The sequence below is a fragment of the Sciurus carolinensis genome, chromosome 18 (assembly GCF_902686445.1).
Source record: "Sciurus carolinensis chromosome 18, mSciCar1.2, whole genome shotgun sequence".
Lineage (NCBI taxonomy): Eukaryota > Metazoa > Chordata > Mammalia > Rodentia > Sciuridae > Sciurus > Sciurus carolinensis.
This window is the reverse complement of record NC_062230.1, coordinates 14,678,579-14,695,751: the sequence shown is the minus strand read 5'-3', so window position 1 is coordinate 14,695,751 and position 17,173 is coordinate 14,678,579. Positions and strand designations below refer to the sequence as shown.

At 57.3% G+C, this 17,173-nt stretch overlaps 1 protein-coding gene across 4 annotated transcripts in view; it reads left to right on the top strand.

The window, feature by feature from the left end:
- The first annotated feature begins 12,545 nt into the window (after window positions 1-12,545).
- The window catches only part of Elfn1 (extracellular leucine rich repeat and fibronectin type III domain containing 1), a 64,352-nt gene continuing 59,724 nt past the window's right edge, over window positions 12,546-17,173 (top strand). For 2 of the 4 annotated variants that reach the window (XM_047533667.1, XM_047533666.1), the window contains exon 1: window positions 12,546-12,947. The gene's annotated coding sequence lies outside the window, so the exon portion shown is untranslated. Of the gene's footprint in view, window positions 12,948-13,281; window positions 13,392-16,888; window positions 16,974-17,173 lie in introns of those variants that run through there. The other 2 variants (XM_047533669.1, XM_047533668.1) reach the window with 2 other exon arrangements.

The window sequence follows — 17,173 nt, the reverse complement described above, 5'->3', positions numbered from 1 at the left end:
ATTTTTGGCTCGGCGAGGTCCCTAGGGGACCAGGCTAGGCTAGGAGAAGGAAACAGCTGCTGTTGCCAGAGGAGCCTGGGCAGAGGGACAGGCGCGGGGACAGGGGATCTGTCCTGGGGGTCCTGAAGTCGCAGGGCTGGCTCCCAAGCCCAGCGCCACCTCCAGCTCGCAGGGAGGCTGGGTCAGTCCCTCCCCATCTCCAGACTGCCCGTCTGCAAAGGGGACGGCTCCTCATCCAGTGCCCCCATGGCCAGAAGAGCGGCCAGCTCCGGCCTGCTGCATGGATGGTGCCCAGACTACAGGTGCTGCTGCTCAGGCTCAGCCTGTGGCAGGTTCCCTACAGTCGCTGCCCTGCCACCCCCAGGGAAATGGTGTTCTGCCCGCCCCCCAGGAAGGCAATAGAACATGCCCAGCTGGTGAGAGGGTGTGGGGATGCTGTGACTGGAGGACGAGGACACCCCAGGCCGTAGCCAGGGCCTAAAGGCTGAGGGCCAAGAGACGGGGTTCCACGTCCCCACCAGCCAGGACAGCGAGGGCCTGGCTTCAGCAAGCAGTCTGTTAACCAGGGAGATACAAGATCTCCAGTCAATAAAAAGAGGCTTGGAGACTTTTTATATCAAATTTGTTACATAGGACAGGCGTTTTATCTGCTGCCCACTTGATGGCCTGTCATAAAGCAGGGCCCTGCTGGAGTCCCCAGAGCAGCAGTCTTGGGCCGGCTGTGCAAAGCCCGCTGGAGGTGGCCGGCTTCTGCACCCACCTCAGGCCCCAGCTTCACCCCAGGCCGTGATCCCAGAGTCCCCAGTGTGGAGACAGGAAGACCCCACCTGTGTCAGTGTGCTCAGGTGCCATAGCACAGTGCCACCAACCAGGGGACTTAACCACAGGAATTTACTGTCTCCCGGTCCCGCAGGCTGAAAGAGACCACGGGGCAGGGCTGCCTCCTGCAGCCACCCTCCCTGGCCTGTAGCTCCTCTCCGGGTGTCTTCACAGTGTCGTCCCTCTGTGTGTCTGTGTCCTGACCTCCTTTATAAGAGCCCCAGCCGGATTGGACCAGGGCCACCCTAGTGACCTCGTTTCACCTTAATCTCCTCTCCGAAGGCCCTTCTCCAAGTACGCTCACCTTCTGAGGTGCTGGGGATCGAGGTGTCGGTGTGGGACTTTGCAGCTGAGCCCATCACCCCATCCTCTTCCCAGGAAGTCCTCTTCCCGAGGCCACCTACTGAGTGACTCCAGGAAGGCCCATCCCATCTCCCAGCCCCCACAACCTTCAAGAGCTGTGAGGACCTTTAGCAAGTGTCAGGTCATTTCTATGCAAGCTGCAGAGCCACACAGCAGGAGCCTCATGGTGGGAAAGGGGCTGGAGCGGCCCAGCCGACTGAGCAAGTGCTAAGTGGCCAGTTGGATGCTGATACCAGGGCTTGGACCCCGGCCCTGCCACTGACTGGTTGCGTGACCAATAAAGACCCTGGCCTCAGTTTTCTTGTCTGGCAATGGGGGCAATCCTAAGCCCTGTCCCTAGGGTCTGGGCAGAGACTAAGTGAATGACATGTCTCCTCACCTGGCCGTGCTGTGTTTGCTGGAGAAGTGGGAGGGGTGGTTTTAAGGAGCCGGTGGAGCTGGGTGGAGGGAGCTGAGCCGTGGGGCAGATGTTCATGCTTAATTCCATGAGCAGGGAGGGACTGTAGGGGCTTGGCCCAGCGGGGACACTTGAGAGATCAGCCCCAGCACAGCGACATTGGTGGTTGTGAGACAAGGACAGTGGGAGGGCTCTTTGCAGAGGTAACGTCGAACCCTGGCAGGGGACCACACAGGCTGTCCCGAGACAGGCTGAGAGCCAGCAGGGTGGACCATGCTGTCTGGAAGGAAGGGGTACTCAGCACCCCCGGTGGACTCTAAGGTGAGTAAGGCCAACAGCGGCCATGAGTAGGAGTGAGCTCCCTGGCACTGGAGGGAACCAAGCATGTCCTGGTACCCAGAGCAGGAGAAGCAGAAAGGCCAGCACTGTGAAGGGGGCTTTATTTTTGCCAAAGGCAATTGAAGGGTACAGAGTCTTGGAGGGAAGCAGTGGGGGAGATGGCCTTCAGGGGACAGGGATGGACCCCTCCACACATGGCTGTCCCATCTCCTAATCTGTGCTTTCATGGAGACCTGGGGGCTGGAGGGTGTTGAAGGTCAGGTTGTAGGTGTAGGGTTCACCCAAAAGCAACCCCAGAGGAACAGAATTTTCTGGAGTCGGCACCTGGCAGGGCTGAGGTTAGCAGCTGCGTATCCCAGTCCCAGAGCTGGAGGGCTGCTCTGCAGGGCAACGAGGCTGACCCCAGCGTGGCTGCAGAGTCAGTGGGCCTGGAGCCAGGCCGATGGGGTGCTACTGCCATTCTGACTCCTTCACACGCCTCTCACCAGTGGGACCACGGCAGACCTAGGAGGAGAGGCACTGGCTTCCCTCCCAGAGGAACGCGGACCAAGCCTCCAGGCAGTGTTCCGCCTGGCCCGGATCAGTACTTGGGCCTAATTGTCCACCGTGAGGGGCGAGGGGCGAGTGGCCATTCTATTGCAAGGCAGTGGAGAGGCCTCTAGGGAGGAAGGAGAGGCAAAAGGAGGTGTGTCTGTCAGACTGGCAAGGACAAGGACAGGGGTGGGGTGTCAGGACCTTGGTTCCTCTTCTCCAAGGCTCCGGCTCCTGGTCCCACTGGTTCACCCATCCCCCAGACCACTTAGGCCCAGTAAGGTAAGTGTGGTCCTGTGACTCCAGCATGGAAGGAAACAAGCCCCTCTCAGGGCGCACCCCACAGGAACCCCACGGGTGTGGTTCATTGAATGGGATCATTTATGGGAGCCTCAATCAGCCCAGGACCTGAACCCAAGGGCAAAGAGCAGGGAGAAGCCATTGAGGAGTGGGCACAGGCCCAGTAGAGGCGTCAGCGTGAGCTGAGGCCTGGTGGGCACCCTGGAACACCCCAGGGTGAAGTGTCAGCCGGGGTGGTGGGGGGAGGCAAGACCACAGAGAACAGGAGCCTGCCCAGGAAGATGGCTTCTCCTGCAAGGAGATGTGGGATTTGGGAAGTCTCCCTCAGCCACAGCATAAGGGAAGCTCGATCAGTGTGGGCAGGAGTAGAGGCCCAGGGGCTCTTCCATGCCTGGGGGAGACGGGTCCACATGACTGACGTCCCAGGCACCTGGCTGCCCCCACCTCCTCTTTCTTCCTGGAGCTGCAGGCATGGCTGGATCTATGTCTTGTGTCTCCAAGGGGCGTGGAGTCTTAGAGACCCACAGACCCCTCTCGGACACTGTGCAGTGTCCAGTTCCCATGGGAGGGGGCCACACTGCAGATAGGAATGGTGTGCCCAGGGACCTGGGGGTATGCAAGGACTCTGTTTGGAGAACTCAAATTTCCAAATGCCAAATTTACTCTGAACTTCTAAAGGGAGTTTTAGTTCTTGTCCTCAGTCCAGGCGAGCACAATGGCTCTGCAGATGGGGGAAGGCGGCAGATTAGGGACACATTCAGGGGCAAGATGGATGGACCTCGGGGCCCGTTCACTGCCAAGGCTGAGACAGGAGCAAGCCCAGCTTTCAGAGAACAGAGGGATGGAGGGGAGGAAGAGGGACCGTGGCATCGAGGGGCCCTTGTAGCCTCAGAGGACTGGAAAGGGGGCCTGTGACTTGAGGCCTGCCTTGGCTGGTGGGAGGGAAGGATCGGGGGTATAAGACCCAGACAGGATTTTTCCTGAGACTTGACTCTCAGAACTTTTGCAGGCAATAAACTTCTCAACTGAGTCCCAAGTCAAATGCTGCTTCTGCCAGGAGGCCAGAAGATGGCCCAGGTTACCTAGAGTCGGCTTCACCTCCTCCTCAGCACCTGCCTGCTGTGGGACTATCAGTCCCCAGGCTGAGTGGCCCTGGGCAAAGGGCTTGAGTCACTGAGCCTCGACTGCCCTTTATAAAATGTGACCAAGGAGTTAGAGCTTCTGGGCCACTGAAGTGATCAGGATGGGGGTTGTCATGGGCTCCGTAGAGTCCCCGAAAAGATAAGTCGGTGTCCTAACCCCCTTGGAATGGGACCTTATCCAGAAACAAGGTCTTTAAAGGAGGTCAGGGTAAAATGGCGTCATGGGTGTGGCCAACACGACTGGCCTTATGAAGGGGAAATCTGGACCCAGAAGAACTTGTACAGAGAAAGTGGAGTGATAAGTCTGGAAGCCACAGAAGAGGAAAGCCAGAGATTGCGTGGGTGGGTGGGGAGCCGGTGGAAGGTGGAAGCCCCTCTCTGGAGCCATCAGAGGGAGAGATGACTCTGATTTTGATTTCAGGCCCCCAGACTGTGAATGAATAAATGTCTGTTGTTTTAAACTACCCCGTGTGGGGCTCTTTGTGACTCACCCCAGGACACTGAAGCAGGGTTAGGTATGGCTCACTCGGGATGGGCTCTGAGGCTGTCAGCTCCTGGTGGTGACACATCAGCCTCACCTGCCCCCTTTCTGGACTCATGGCCCCTCCAGCCCCAGCCACTACATGTAATGCTGACAGATGACAGTGGAGTGCAAGAGGTTGCCCATGAGCAGGAGTGCTCACACACAAACACACACACACACACACACACACACATAGGTATGTATGCAGACACACGTGTGAACACACATGCAGACACTTGGGCACACACGCATTTTCCCATGTACACGTGTTTGGATACAGACTCAGATTAGCAGCCCCCTGGAGAGACCCCACCAGACCCTTCCTTGCCTGTCACCCCTGCCTCCTGGTGCCAGAGGCCTTGGCCCAGTGCTTGGCTGCAGCAAGCTGGACCTGCAGCAATCCGTCCCACTCAGCTCTGGGAGAGAACCAGAGGGTTGGGAAATGGGGCCTGCCTGGAGCCAGGGACCCCAGTGCAGAGAGGTTGCTGCTGAGGACATGCCTTTGGGGAAGAGCATGCCTGCAGCTCAGCTCCACAGTGCCTACTGTGAGTACCTACTGTGTGCAGGAGCCCCAAGTGCTCACAGCCAGAAGCAGAGCTATAGCTACCTCCTGTAGCTCTGCCATCATAAGGCGCACACTGAGTTCAAGGCCATGGCCACGGGTGGCCACTGCCAGTGTGTCCACTCTGAGACCCCTGGAAGGACCCAGGGACCCATGGGCCATGTGGTTGACCACTCCCCTCTACTGGCTCCCTGCTCCTGGATATCTCCCTCCAAGTGGAAATTCCTCATGGTTGACACTATTTTTAAAGAAATAAAATACCTCTGGGCACTGTCCACTTTAAAGCTTGCAAAATGTCATTTTTGTTATCTTCTCATTAAGCCCCATTTTAGTCAGAATCAAGCAGAATGAATCATAGGGGAACAGGCCTGGGCTCTGGGCCATTTGCCTTCAATACTGAGGAAAGTAACCCCAGCCTTCAAAACGCAGGGGTGAGAAAGGGGTGCCCACCTGGTCTCCCGTCCACTCCACCTGTTAGTGCCAGGTAAGGCCCCCAGGCTCCTGGACACCAGAGACAAAAATGAGCCCAACAGGGCTGGGAACTTGTCTGCCCATCTGGCCTTCCATCTCTCTTCCTCCCACCTTCATGCAGCCAGCAAATATTAGTTGGACAGAGACGGTGGCCCCCATTCTCTGGGTCCTTCACAGGTGTTGGTGGGCACTGATATCTGCAGTATATGTGGAAAGTGGTCGATGGACAGTTGGACTCAGGGAGAAATGTGGTAGAGAAGCACAGCAGACTGTCAGTGGGGAGTACAGGTGGCAGATGTCTGGGTCTTTGTTGTAACATGATTCCAACTTCCTGTGTGTTTGAAAATTGTCAAAGTCAAGCCAGAGAAACAACTAGAAAGAATCTGGGCTCTGCAGACAAACTACTGGAAGGGGCCACAGTCCACTGACCGTGTGGCCTTGGGTGAGTTCTTCCACCTCCTGGTGCCTCGGTCTCCTCACTGTGCATAAGGACAGCAATGGAACCAGCCCCCATCACGGGGCTGAATAAATGTATGTGGGGTACCTACAGTGGTGCCTGGCACACAATGGATGTGTATTCCTCACTAACGAATAGTATTTCTCAGTCCCGATTGGGGCTACTTATGTGCCTCAGCTACTCAGAGAGGCTGAAGGACAAGCTGGGTTTTGCACTGTACATTGAGTTCAAGTGCAAGGACCCCAAAGAGTCAAAACCATCTTGAAAAAGAACAGAGTTGGAGGACTCACCCTTCCTGACGTCCAAATTTTGTGTGGTGATGGAAGTAGTGTAGTACTGTTGTAAGGGCAGGTACATACTTCAACGGAAAAGAATTGAGGGCCCAGAAACAAACCCTTAGTCAACTTATTTCTGACAGGAGTACCAGCACAATTCAACTGGTAAAAGAATAGTCTCAGTAATTGGTGCTGGGACAATTGGATGTCTGCCTGCAAAAGTGTGACTTTAGACCCCTACCTCACACCATGTATATCAAAATTAAATCAAAATAGAGCCACAACCTAAATATCAGTTACTCCTGTACAGATCTGAGGAGACAAACTAGGTGTAAATCTTCAACTCAGGCAAAGGCTTCTGGGATGTGACACCAAGAGCATAAGAAACAGAAGAAAAAAATGAGTTTTCATCAAAATCAGAACTTTCTGAGCTGCAAACAGTACCAATAAGAAAGTTTAAAAAAAAAAAAAACCCACAGAAAGAGAGAAAATATTTGCAAGTTAAGTATTAATTAGGGACTTGTGTCCAGAATATATAAAGAACTCTGACAGCTCAATAATAAAAAGAAAAATATGTTGATTTAAAATGGGCCAAAAATCTGAATATTCATCTAGCTAAAGAAGATATGCAAATGACCAAAACGCACATGAAAAGATACTCAACCTCACTCGCCATCAGGGAGATGCAAATCAAAACCATAATGAGATGCCACCTCATACCCATCAGGATGGCCATAATCAAAAATGACAAGATAGCTAGTGTTGGTGAGGATGTGGAGACGTTGAAAACCCAGTACGCTGTGGTAGGTGTGTGAAACATTGTGTCTGCCTTGGCAGATTGTTTGTGAGTTCTTCAAAATGTTAAGCATAGAGGTCCACGTGACCCAACAGCCCCAGTGCTAGGTGTATACCCATGAGACTTGGGAACACTGACCACAAGAAATGTCCATGAATGTTCATGACTGCACTGGTCAGCTGTTCCCAAAGAAGAAACCACCCAAGTGCCTGTCAATTGATGAAAGGGTAATAAAATCTGGTAGGACCATACAATTGAATATTATCAGGCAATAAAAAAGAATGAAATACCGGCACACAGTACACCATGTACGAACCTCAAAACCATTATGCTCAGTGAAATAAATCGGTCACAAAAGACCAGATTTCGTCTGACTCCACTTTATGAAATATCTGGAACCATCAAATTCATAGAAGAACAAAGCAGATGGGCAGGTTGCCTAGGGTTAGGGTGGTAGGGAGTGCTGAATTCCTTTTGGAGTGATAATATGTCCTAAAATTAGACAGTGATGTTGGTTGCATAATTTGTGAATACACTAAAATCCACCAACTGTATACCTTAAAGGGATGAATTATGCAGTATGTGCTTTATACCTTAGAAAAGTCATTTAAAAAAACAGCCTTAGGTTCAAGCCCTGACTGCTCCATGGGGTCCCCTGATCAAGTCATGGTCACCCAGGGAAATGCAATCTTCTCACCTGTGAAGTAGGAGTAGAAAGATTTGCTTCCCTGAGTTTCTGTAGGCAGGAGAAGAAATGACAGGAAACAATTTTTCATTTCCATTCTTGAATCCCATTCAAGTTTATTATAAGGGGAAACATCTGCACATTGCCCAAAATTCAAACGGCATGCATGGGTACACCACGAAAGTCAGTCTCATTTTCTGGGGTGATGGCTGTGTTCAATACACCGATCCAGGCAGTGATGACAACAGATGTATACATTTGTCAAAACTCATAGAACTGTGTAAACCACTGCATATAGAACTGCATAAGCCTTAAGAGCTCTGCATTTCACTATCCATAAATAAATAATATTTTAAGAAGTGCATCTCTCCCACCTGCCTGCTGTCCCCCCAACAGGAAGCACCTTGTTTCTAGTTTCTTGGGTGTCCCCCCTAGAGATCCGTCTATGCACACACAGCAAATGAAATGTTCTTTCATTCTCCTCTCTTTGCACACAAGTGTAAAAAATGTCGCATACACATTGGTCTCCCCTTCAAACTTTCCCCTTAAGGATGAGCTTGGAGAAGGACTCAGATTAGCTGGACTCTCTAGGCCTGAATGGGCTATGACCTAGTCAAGCACCAACCGCCCCTCCATCTGCGGGCATTAGGGTGTTTTCAGCCTGCTGCTGTTACAAAAGAGTGCCTCAGTAAACAACTCTGTTCAGCGTAACGTTACTTTTCACGTTCCCAACCAGTTTCTGGAGGACACATTCCTAGAAGTAAATGCTGGACCAAAGGATGTGGGGTTTGGAATTTCCACATCCCAGAGTGTCCACTCTTCTGCATGATGCCTTGGACATGTCCTCAAACTTCCTAACCTCCACTCACCAGATGAGTGAAAACATCGTCACAGAATAGCTTTAATTTGCATTTCTGGTCAGAATGGACCCTTTCTGATTTTTTAAATGTTCTTTTTATTTCCCCCTTTTTTTTTTGTCTCATAATCTCTGCTTATTTTTTTTTCCTCTTGGCTATTTTTCTTATTGATTTGTAAGAGCTTTTTAGATATGAGGAAATTAGTTTTTTGCCTGGGATCCAAATTGGACAGTGTTTCTTTTATGGCTTTGGGGATTTATGGGTGTTTGTTGATGCAGCCGTGAAGCTCTGGGTATGGGATAAAATTGTCACCATTTTTCTCTGGGTACCATTTTTCTTAGGATGGCTGTGGGGTCTTCTCCATGTTAATCTCAGTCACTTGTATTACTCCCCCTTCCATGAATGTCCTCCGGGAACTGTCCTGCCTAGGTCATTTACTCCCAGCCTTGCCATCTCTCATGGACAAAGGACACCAGGAGCCACCCTTGGGGGTGCAGAGATGGTGGAGCCACTAGGCGGGTCCTTGTTTATCTGACAGCATGTGGAGTCATCAGTCTGTCAGTTCTCAAGCCTGCACTCTGCTGGAAAATATTGATAATCTAACAAGGTGAGCACTTGGTTGGGCACCCAGGGGCACAGGCACAGTTGGGGTGCTTCTCAACAGTTGGAAACCTTGCCCCAAAGAACACTTGATAGGGCCAAGAGATGAGGCTGATTTTCATAAAGATGAGACTCTTTGTGACCCAGTTGGAGTCCTGGTCTCCCTCCCAGTGGGGTCTCTGTAGGGCCACTATAATTTTTTTCTTTTTCCAGCTTATAAAGAGAAAAGATTTATTTTTGGCTCACAGTTTTGGAGATTTTAATCATGTTTGGTTGGTCCCATTGCTTTGGGGTAGGAGCAGGAAAAAAGAGAGGAAGAGGAAGGGGCCAAGTCTGGTAACCCCCTTTAAAGGCATGCCCCCAAAGACTGCTCACTAGATCCCCACCTGGCCAGTCGAATTCTGAAGGAGGAGATTGTGGGCATCAGAAAGGCAGATGGAACTCCCAGAGCCCTGGAAACTGCCTCAGGCCCAGGAGAGAGAGAGTGAGCCACTATCCCTGCTATCCCTATCCATCTGGTTGGTCCAGGTCCTTTGCCGAGTCTGTGCCCTGCCCAGCAGACACCCTTGCAAAGGCCTGAGCAGGCATGAGTGGGTAGACATGTGTGCATAAATGTGAGCATGAGCAGGTAAGGAAAGAAATACTAAGTACTGTGGATTCTCTGGATCTCAATTGTGACTTGGCCAGTTCCTAGTTTCTGATGACCCTGGCACAGCACCCTTCAACCCCTCAGTTTCACCATCTGTGACATGGAGATCTTAACTGTGTTCTGGGGTTGTTGTGAGACCTGGATGAATGGATGAAGCAGAAAGCACCATTCATGGGGCCAATCTTAAAATTCTGTGAGTGTGTGTGCGTGTGTGTTAGCAAGGGTCCCACACGGCCGGGATGCCTATGACAGGCAGGGTGCAACCATGGCCAGCTGCAACAGGTACATCAGCAGCAGTTTAGGCAGGGCCTCTGTGTGGAGGCTCCTGTTCTTTTGGTCCAGGTGGCTGCCATTCCTCATAGGGGGATGGCTGAGGGTGAGCAGGGGGTGTGTCCACCAGAGGTGTGGGGATCATGGTGTTCATCACACATTGCCTTTGGGTAGTGAATCAGGCTGGGGGGGGTTTCAGGAGGAGATAGACCATTAGAGAGAGAGGACAGATCGAGAGGGAGAGTAGGAGGGAGAGAACGAGAAAGACAGAGGCAGAGACAGAGGGGGAGGGAGAGACAGGTGGGGGGACTTGGGAGGAAAGAGGAGACTTGGGGGAGGGAGAGTATATGGGAAAGGGAAAGCAGGGAGAGAGACAGAGGCACTCATGGAGAGGGAGGAAGGAAGAAAAAAGAGGAGGAGGGAGAGAGATGGGGGAAGGGAGAGACAGAAAGAGGGAAAGAGACAGGAGGAAAGAGAATGCCACGTATAGACACTGAGGGAGAGAGGGAGAGAGGGAGGCTGGGAAAGGCCAAGAGAAGGGTCTCCATTAGGACCTCCCTTCCAGCTCCATCACAGGGCCTGTGCTGGGTCTGCCACCTGTCTCCCATTCCCAACCTGGGGTGTCGCAGCCTTTTGTGGGGGCAGCAGCCTAGCCAGTCAGGCCCAACCGGGTCTCTTGTCCTCTCAAGGAAACAACATCTCAAAGAGCCGCAGAGGGAGTTAGGGGATGAAATACGGGAGCGGCCTGGATGTCCAGGATAGTTCCCCTCCCGGGGGCAGGACTTCTGGGCAGACGCCTCAGCGGCGATTTGGGGAGGGGAAAGAGAAAAGGGCCGCGCGCCCATCCAGGCTACCGCAGGCCACAGAGGGGCAGGCTAGCTCTACCAAGGACCTGGTCAAAGAGACCCCAGGCCAGGCTCTGCGGCCTCCCAGGTCCCCTTTCCTTGGAGATCTGTGCCCCTGCGTATGGATAAGGATGGGACAGCCGGCAGGCAGTGACTCCGTCCTTGATCATCACCTTTCGGGTACCAGCGTCCAGGGGAGATGTGAGGACCCTCCTCCACCCCTGGTCCCGATTTGGGTCTCGTTCCCTCAGTCTCGCAGGAATGAAGAGACCGGCGGGGCGCAGGGTCTGGTGCGAGGAGCTAGTGCAGCCCGGAGCCGCAGGCCGGACGGAGTTTATGGGCTGCGGAGCGGTCGCTGTATCGGCCCCTGGACTGGAGCTCCCAGGCATCCCATCCCTGGCCCTCTGATAGCGCTTCTAAAAGCTTCCTGCGCCACTCCCACGCCTGTCCCGGGCCACTCCGGGAGGGAAGCCCCAGGCGGTAGCCCCCTACCCCCGGCAGCCTCCTGCGCTTTACAGAGCGCACTCCCGCACACAGCCCGGGTCGCCGCCTCTCCGCGTCTTTGCGAGGTTGGTCCAGGTAACCCGGCCCCCGCCGCGCTGAGAGTGGCGTTCGGAGGGTCGCGCCAGCGTTGCCGGCGGGGTCCGGGGTTCTGCAGCTTCGCACACGGGGCTCGGGAAGCTAAGGTCAGGCGGTACCCCGCGAGGGCGCTCCTGAGCCTGATTTGGAATTTTTACCCAACGCAAAAGCTGCCGGCTGAGGAAGGGGCGGTGGGGAGTGGGAGCCGCCCAGGGAGACTACGTGGCCGCTTGGAGAGTGCTCAGGGAGATCAGGAGGGCACCTCCGCTTAGAACCCGAGGGAGCGATTTCGGATCCTCCGGGAATTGGAGGCGAAAGAAATGTAGAGAGGATTGGTGGGAGGGAAATCCACTAAACCGAATCTTCCGGGATTCAGAAGGTGTCAGGCTGATCTCACGCGCCCCCTTCTCTCGGCTGAAAGGGGGTGGGGACCGGCGATGAGGAGGGGAGGGATAGTGGGAGGGGGTCTGCGACCTTGGGGGAGAGCGAGTCCCTGAGGGCATTGGGCCCCAGAGGGCCTAACTACATTCTCGCCCCACCCTCAGGATGTGCCCGGTCCTCCCCACCCCACGAAACGCGCGCCCCTGAGGGCTGTGCATTGACACTCACGGACGCGCGCGCCCACACGGGGTCTGACTTCGGGTCAACTTCCACGCGGTTCTCGGTGTGTGTGTGTGCACAGCCGTGTCCGCAAGCGCGTGCACGTCCCCGCCTCACGTATCCACCTCCCATTGACACGAAGGGTCCCAACCCCTAGACATTCAGGGGCTTCGGTTCCTCAGGGAAGCCTCGGAACAGCTGGTGGCTTGCGGGGGGGTCAGGGGGCGCAGAGCGGGCGGGGAGGAGAGGGCTTGGGGGCCTCTCGGCTTCTCACGCCCTCCCCACGGCTCCCTGCAACTTCCCCTCTGTGTCCCCCTCCGGACAACCCCCTCCGTCCACCGACGTGCGGACAGCAACACCCGCCGCCCGCGCCTCCGGCCGCCCCCTGGCCCCCGCCCTCTCCTCCAGCCCTCCCCGCGCGGACTCCTACATTAAACCTTCCTCACGCTCAGAAAGAATGTGCTACAACCTCGGCGCTGCCGTGGCCGCCGCCACCGCGCCCGGGCCGGAGCGGGAGCCAAAGCCGCCCGGCTCATCGGCGTCGCCGGCGCCGCCGCTGCCCCGCCTGCCCGGCCGGCCCTGGGCTCCGAGCGCGCGGTCCCCGCCGCCGCCCCGCGCTCGCCCCGCGCTTGACGCAGTGAGCGCCGCAGCCCGGCTCCCGCCGGCTCTCTCGGCTCCCCGTCGCAGGCCGAGCCCAGCCCGGCGGGCTCCGGGAGGGGCGGGCAGGACGGGAGGGGGAGGAGGTCTGTCTGGAGCCAGCGAGCCCCGAGGAGGAAGAGGAGGAGGAAGCAGGGGAAGCCGCCGCTGCTGCGCTCCGGGGACCTGGGCGCGCGCGCTGTGCTCGCCGGTGACCGTGCCTCAAGCCCCCAGCCCACACCCGGGTTCAGGTAGGAAGGGGCCTGCGGGGAGGAGGCTGCCCCGGGTTGGGGGAGAAGACCCACTCTGCCGCAGCTGCAGGGTCGACAGGTCCCTGCCCCTGGGGGGCGGGGAAGATGCTCTCCCGGTGGCAGCGGAGGCGGCGCGGGTCCCCAGCGGCTCTCGCTGCCCTGGCTGCCCAGCCCCCGTGCCCTGCCCTGGTCGTCCGCCCGGGGGCCGAGTCCCCCCGCCCGTGGGGCTTTGCATGCAGCGCGTTTAGTCCGCGGCTCGCGGGCGCCCCCCACCCACCCTCCGGGTTCGAAGGCAGGCGCACCTGAAGTTCTCGGTCGCGGAGCTCCGGGCGTACAAACTTCCCTCCCCGACGCGGTGGCTCGAAAAGCCAGGGCTTGGGACCCCTCGCGCTAGGAGGTGCCACAGGGACCCCGAAACTTTCCTGAGTGCTCCGAGAGCGAAAGGTGGGCGGAGTAGGGAGATAGGGAAGGGTGTGTTCTCGCCTTTGAGTGCACAGGGATAGCCGCGGCGCCCCAAGTTGGCCCAGAGACTGTCTCCCCGCAATTTGAAACTGGCCTCATAGTCGGAGGTGGAGAGGGAGTGGGCTGTGGGAGTCTAACCTTCAAGCTGCGGACTTGGGGCGAGCAGCGGCTGGCTCCGCGCTGCTGAAGCTCTGAGATAGGTATTGCAGGACTCGCACCCCCACCCTAAGCTGGTTGCCGGGTTCTGCGGGCCGCTGCCGAGCTAACTGGAAAGACCAGGCTCACGGCTATTAATAGGCGCCAATACCTCGGTCCCAGGAAGTCGGCGCGGTGGACTTGGTTGGTGCAAGACCCCAGACAGAGTGACCCCTCTCTAGTGCTCTTGTCCCTCACGCTGTCCTTCCTTCCTCCCCACCCTCTGTTCTCCTCCCTTTTTCTCCTCTAGTGTCTCGGGATGTCGCCCCCTAACTTTTTCTCTTTTCAAACTGTCTGTTTTGGACTGTGGCCACCCGTCAGGGGCCCGGGCGACTTGCGCGATCAGAGCACGGTTTCCAATCGAGTCCTCGGCTGGATGGGTGTGAGTCCCTGAGGCTAGCGTGCCGAGGATGAACGGGGATCTCCTGTAACCAGTCTCTCTCACCCACCACCCAGGCGCAACACATTCACCTGCCCTGTGGAGTCACATCCAGCCCATCTAAGGGGGCTGGGGAGCCAACGGGGGCAGCCGAGGGGGCTAAGGAGCGTAGAGGGGACCTGAGAAGCTCCCCAAAGGATTTTGGGGGTGCAGCTACCCTTGCATGTGTAGGAAGGCGGCAAGTCAATGTCGCCCGGACCAGCGTAGCCTTCGCGCAGCCTGAGGGCCTGAGAAGGTTCCGATGATTCCACCCCCACCCCACCCAACACTCAGGTCAGAGCTCTAGTGGGTTCTAGGATTTGGGGGACAACAGTACGTGGTACTTCTTCCGGTCTCGGGATCTGCAGAGCCCAGACCCGAAACAGCTCGGGGATCTTTGTCCCCAGGGCTGGTAGCCGGCCCCGCCCCCTCCCAGTTAACTCGGGGACCCTGACGCCCTCCAGTGCTCGCGTGCGGGCTCCAGCAGCCTCAGCTTGGTAAGCGAAGTGTCGCATCCTTTCCGCTGCTCTGGGTCTAGGGGAGGAGCAGGGGGCGTGGAGCGAGGTGTTGGGTCCGTGACAGATATCCTCGCGCGGCGCCTCTGTAACAGAATTAATGACTTATACTCAGGCCTCCCATCCGCCCATCCGCGCGACCACGGGGGAGGGGCGGAACCGGGACTCCGGGGACTCGGTAGCAGCCTCTGTCTCGGGTGGGAGCGCAGCAGGGAGGATCCGACCCCCTGCCGGTCGACCCCACCTCCAATCCTGCGCGTCCCCCACCCCGCCCCAAGCTGGGTTCCCGGTCCCTTCGGCAGGGACCCCTACTCTCTCCTGTAGCTGACCTCTAGTGCCTTGCCCCTCATGTATGACCCTGAATGGCCACGTACTTGCCTGGGGGTCCGGGAGTACAGGTCAAGAGCACTCTGGACCTCGGTCTCTGTTGTAGTACACAGAAATGGGTTCTCAGTCCCTGTGCCTGCTGGTATAGGGGAGGTCCTGGTGTAATTCAGGCCAGACGCCCAGCACAGTCCCTGGCACAGAGGCTACGGCCTTCAATAGCCCAAGGACTCCTTCCAGACCCCCAACTGTGCTTTGCCAGCTCAGGCCTGGGGGAGCCTGCCAGACCTGGGAGCTAGCCACTTCTCTCGGAGGTTTGCCTTTGGCTGGCTGATGGTGAGGCCGGCCCTCAGGTCGCTCCTATTCATTCCCTTCCCACGGCTGGCCAGTCCAGAGAACCTTGCAAGAGTGACCAGGGAGAATTTGGCGGATATTTGCCTTTTCCCTAGGTGGAACAGCAACTGGGGAGGCCTCTTAGACTTGGCAGGGAGGAAAGGATGCCCCCTTGCTTCCCACCCCAGGGTCCATGGGCCCAGGTCTGGCACATCACAGGCTTCCAGCATCTATCTGGAAGATGAACAAGGGCCTGCCCTTGGCCTGGGGCCTGGCTGTGACTGGAGTCCAGGTTCTGGGTAGCTGAAGGAGAAAGGCCACATCGATGCCCCCAAAGGCCCCGCTGTGCTTCTGTCTGCCTCATCAACCCTGGGTGTGATGCATTTCCATGACACAAACCCCTGGGACTCACATATAACTGTGGGGGCACAATGGATTTTATCCACACCCCCCAGGAGCCCCACCCACCTGGTAGAAGGGGGCCACAAAGCCCTAAATTCCTAAATTCCAGCCAGTACTTGGAAGTCCTGGCAGCGGGAGGGGAGGTCAAAGCCCACTACCCCATTGAGGCTCCTGACAAACACTCTATACCCAGGTCAGGTCGGGCCCTGCCGCCTGGAGCCACCCCCAAGGCCAGGCTAGTCCATATAGGATTCGCTGGTGCTGTGGGCGTTCATTCACATTCCCTCTCCGGTCCCCACACACGATAGGATTTATCTTGATTTGCTGCCTTTGAATTGAGTCAACTCTTTTGTATGCTCGGTGAATTGCCCAGCTGCTGGCGAGGAGCGAGAGCGTGCCGGGGGTACTGAGGCCGGGAATCAGAAGCGGGCGGGGGACGGGAAGCGGGGAGGGGCCCCCGCGAGGACGACTGAAGGGATGGGAGCCCGCGGAGGCGCGGGTGGGGCGAACCGGACTTGTCCAGAGCAGTCTAGGCATGCCGGCAGGGTGAGACGTCCGGAGGGCTCGGTCCTGAGGGTCCGCCCTCTCCTTCTGGGATGCGCTGTGTGGCGTGGGGTAACCCTCTGGAACTCCCCTGCCTCCGTTTCCCCTCCTGTAACAGGCGGACGGGGCGGGGGGGGGTTCGGCTCACGTAGGTTGTATCAGGCCAAGTCGGAGGAGTATTCGAGAGCCCTCCCCCCAAGTCATCCCAGAGGTTGGGGTGAGTGAGTGAAGGAGGGGGCCAGGACTGGGAGGGGAGACAGCCCTCTCTGCTTCTTGGGTTCTCCGCTCCTAGGTCCCAGTCCTCTGGGATTTGGGCCGGACCTACGGGAGCACCAAGGTCCTGAGAATGTCTTGGCTTGGCTTTGAGTGGTGGGGGTCGTGCGTGCTCGTTCAGGCGACAACTGCCCCCCCCCATCTAGATGTGGTGGGAGGGACCGCGAGGATGCCCCTCTGTGCTTCCTAACACCCCCCAGCTTGTCCGAGGAGCTCGAGCCCTGGCTCGGCGGAGAGGAGCGCGGTGGCGAGCCGAGCGCGAGAGCAGAGGGGTTGGGGAGGCGGAGGAGGGAGCGGAGGGCGCGCGGCGCGGAGCCGGACTCGAGCCGCGGAAGGGGGGTGGAGGAGCGCGGGCGAGCGAGGGCGGGCGGCGGGGGGAGGGCGGCGGGAGCGAATTCCCCCCCGGCCGCGCGGCGAGGGGCGGGGCGCGCGCAGATCGATGGGCGAAGCTGGGGAGGAATTTCAATCCCGGGAGCGAAGTTAGAGCCTGAAGGACGGCGGCGGCGGCGGCGGCGGCAGCGGCCGCGGGCGCAGCCCCGGAACGGCTGCCGGGCCAGGCAGGTAAGCGTGGAGCCCGCGTCGGAGCATGATCGGGCGCCGAGCCGGGGGGCGTGGGACCCCAGCCACTCCCAGGGCATTGAGCAGGCCCCGTCACTTCGAGCCTCTGTGCAACCTCGCGCGTTCTGCGTGCGCCTCGGGTTCCGGATGCGCCCCGGGCCGGCGCGCGATCCCAGCGCAGCGGGCAAAGTTGGAAGAACTTG